Source organism: Neofelis nebulosa, chromosome 5, assembly GCF_028018385.1.
Source record: "Neofelis nebulosa isolate mNeoNeb1 chromosome 5, mNeoNeb1.pri, whole genome shotgun sequence".
Taxonomy (NCBI): domain Eukaryota; kingdom Metazoa; phylum Chordata; class Mammalia; order Carnivora; family Felidae; genus Neofelis; species Neofelis nebulosa.
Genome location: NC_080786.1, coordinates 8,913,185 through 8,916,980, shown reverse-complemented (window position 1 = coordinate 8,916,980; position 3,796 = coordinate 8,913,185). Strand labels below are relative to the sequence as shown.

Below are 3,796 nucleotides of genomic sequence, written 5' to 3'. Positions count from 1 at the left end.
ATGATTTCAGGAGTAGATTCCTTAATGCCCCTTACCCATTTAGCCCATCCCCCCTCCCACAACCCCTCCAGTAACCCGCTGTGTGTTCTCCATATTTAAGAGTCTCTTATGTTTTGTCCCCCTCCCTATTTTTATATTATTTTTCTTCCCTTCCCTTATGTTCATCTGTTTTGTGTCTTAAAGTCCTCATATGAGTGAAGTCATATGATATTTGTCTTTCTCTGATTTCACTTCACATAATACCCTCTAGTTCCATCCACGTAGTTGCAAATGGCAAGATTTCATTCTTTTTGATTGCCGAGTCATACTCCATTATGTGTGTGTGTGCGTGTGTGTGTGTGTGTGTGTGTGTGTGTGTACACACACACATCACATGTTCTTTATCCATTCATCCATCAATGGACATTGGGGCTCTTTCCATACTTTGGCTATTGTGGATAGTGCTGCTATAAACATGGGGGTGCATGTGTCCCTTTGAAACAGCACACCTGTATCCCTTGGACAAATGCCTAGTAGTGCAATTGCTGGGTCGTAGGGTAGTTCTGTTTTTAGTTTTTTGAGGAAGCTCCATACTGTTTTCCAGAGTGGCTGCACCAGTTTGCATTCCCACCAGCAGTGCAAAGAGATTCTCTTTCTCCACATCGTCAGCAACATCTGTTGTTGCCTGAGTTGTTCTTCTGAGCCATTCTGACAGGTGTGGGGTGGTATCTCATTGTGGTTTTGATTTGTATTTCCCTGATGATGAGTGATGTTGAGCATTTTTTCATTGTCGGTTGGCCATCTGGATGTCTTCTCTGGAGAAGTGTCTATTCATGTCTTTTGCCCATTTCTTCACTGGATTATTTGTTTTTTGGGTGTTGAGTTTGATAAGTTCTTTATAGATTTTGGATACTAACCCTTTATCTGGTATGTCGTCTGCAAATATCTTCTCCAATTCCGTTGGTTGCCTTTTAGTTTTGCCGATTATTTTTATTTATTTTTTAATGTTTATTTATTTTTGAGAGAGCGTGCATGAGCAGGGGAGGGGCAGAGAAAGAGGGAGACACGGAATCTGAAGCAGGCTTCAGGCTCTGAGCTGTCAGCACAGAGGCTGACGCAGGTCTTGAACTCATAAACCATGAGATCATGACCTGAGTTTAAGTTGGACGCTCAAGCGACTGAGCCACCCAGGTGCCCCACTGACCTGTTTTATAGAACTACTCCTAAACTACTTGGTCAAGAGACTGCATTCAATTCAGAGCCCTTACATAAAGTATTTGCCACCATGTTCTAGGGACCCTGCTCTTGATGGGCTGAGAAGGGGCTGGCCTCTGGGTCAGTGGTCCCTCTGGTTGATAGTCTGGTGAATGGCACCCCCGTTTTCTATGTCCCTCCCAACACAGCACCAGACACTGTCAAAGAGGACCATTTCTAATAGGCCTTGACATAGTTAAACTGTCCATTCTCACCAATCAGGGTAACATGACTTAGGGAGAGAGAAGAGAAACTTCATTACAAACAGCTCAAAACATCTGGAAAACAGACTTTGCACATGACCATCAAAATACACATTTTGTGTGAGCTTTTCCTTTTATTCCAAAGCCCCCAAGCATGTATCCTATTGACTGTAAGCTTCTATTGCATTCTGTCTGCCATTGACCTAATGTTTTTCTTTTTCCCCTTTTCAAACGGGAGATAGCATATAATACCATTCTACTACATGTGTAGTCTTGTGTATATCCAAGCATGTAAATGTAACTTTATTTAGCTTGCACTTAATACATTTCCCAACAACCGTAGGGTAATCTAGTTGAAGAGGAAAGCTGGGGATTGTAGCAGGCGGGCATTTCAATCACAGATTCTAAATTATGCTTCAGTTAATAATGAAATTCTTGCAGGAATTAGCTGTGAACTTGTACCCGAGAATCGAATTTGAAGAGTTGTCCATGTTGATTTGTGAAGGGGACTGGTACTTCTCACGGTCAGAAGGCTGGGGATTGGCAGCCTGCAGAGAGAATGGGAGAACAGATCAGAGCAGTCTGTCCTCAGGGAGCCCATGCTGTACTCGTGGGGGGGGGGAAGGGGGAGGAGGGGCGGGGGGCGGAGCTCAGTCATCGTGTCCACTGATTTTCACTGGGCCATGACTAAGACCTGGCTTTATTTTATTACATATATAAATGCATTACTTTATGTTTATACAGATATATGCATATACACATGTGTACATGTATATACAGAGTTATGTATACATACAATATATATTGTCCATTAAAAATTTTTTTTTAATGTTTACTTATTTTTGAGAGAGAAAGAGAGAGGCAGAGTGCAAGCAGGAGAAGGGCAGAGACAGAGGGAGACACGGAATCTGAAGCACACTCCAGGCTCTGAGCTGTCAGCACAGAGCCCGATGCGGGACTCGAACTCACGAACCCCAAGATCGTGACCTGAGCTGAAGTCAGACACCCAACTGACTGAGCCACCCGAGAGCCCCTAATATCCATTTTTTATATACATACATATTATAAAATCCATTCTTTCATTAAAAACAGCTCTTTTAGTGCCAGGGGCTTCTCACATGCAATTTCTGTGTCCTGAAAACCGTTTTCAACCAAGACAGTAACATAAATTCTAGAACTTACTGAATGGATAAGTATTTGCATTGAAAGTGTCTGCTTTGCATAATAATGTAAAATCTGATTTCTTCCTTAAATTTAGTTAGAGTTTAACTCTTCTCTTTCTTCTAGGAAACCAATTAATAATTTATATTTAAATATAAGTATTTTTTGAAAAGTTGGCTCAGCCCCTAGTCTGTCTAACTTGTACTTCGTCTTAATTCTTCAAGGTCCCCGGGACACCCCCACCTCCCGGACTTTCAGACGTCCTCACTTTTCTGAGTGACCTAACTGATACTGTCACTTTTTGAAAAGAGGGATTTACCTTGGGGCTTCTCGGGAAAATATCGCCATCGCACTTATCTCATGGTCACCGGGGACTGAGAGAACAGTGTGAAGCCGTACTTTAATGAAAAGCGTATCACCCAAACCATCAGAAAATTGTAGGTTGTGCCAGGAAGAAATGAGGGGCATTCTCCCACCCCAACAAGCCCGACTGGTCCCTCCCAGTGCAGATGATCTCATTTGGCTGGGTAATTATCTCCTTTGGAAAGGTGATCATTTGTTTTTACTCTTGTGGTGCTAATTTTTTTTTTTCCAACCTAATATTTTGGTACAATACTTCTCCACGCAAGAGTGAAACACGCATCGTTTGTCATGCGATGGTAGTTGGAAAACAAGAGAAGCCGAGGAGACCCCTCCTAGGATCATAATGTACAAAATGAAAGAGGAAAATGCCTTTATATGGCCCTCCAGGAGAGAAAGAGAAAAATACTGGCAGGGAGGGTCCCAGAGAGAGAGGGGCCCTTCGCCTTCAACCTTGGCTTTTGCTTGTGTCTTCCCCCATTGTTCTTTCCACTTTCCCAGTTTCCCCCTGTCTCTGTCAGCCCTCTGTCTGCTGAAGGAGTGGACACTCCCCTAACGGGCTCTTAATCCTCTGTACCTAATAGCGTTCCTGAGCCTGTCTTCTGTGATTCTTGAGTTCCTATTAACCTTTTCCTATCTACTCTCCCTGCCAAATTAAGGCAGGGATGTTTTCTTACATGCCTTTGTATAGCTCTTGCATGGAGCAAGCCCTCGATAAATGCATTGACTTTAATACAGGATCTCATACATGGCACAGATACTCACCTGTCCCCTCGCTCAGCGTAGCTGTCGTATTCAACGGAGGATTGATTAAGGACTATTGAATGATAGGTAGTATA

The 3,796-nt window shown here is 43.0% G+C and overlaps 1 long non-coding RNA gene across 1 annotated transcript; it reads right to left on the bottom strand.

The window, feature by feature from the left end:
* Positions 1 to 1,709: 1,709 nt before the first annotated feature.
* LOC131511654 (uncharacterized) lies at positions 1,710 to 3,064 on the bottom strand. Its single transcript, XR_009261642.1, has 2 exons — positions 2,917 to 3,064; positions 1,710 to 1,984 (listed from the first exon to the last, which is right to left on the bottom strand). It is a non-coding gene; the product is annotated as an uncharacterized LOC131511654 (long non-coding RNA).
* Positions 3,065 to 3,796: the final 732 nt, after the last annotated feature.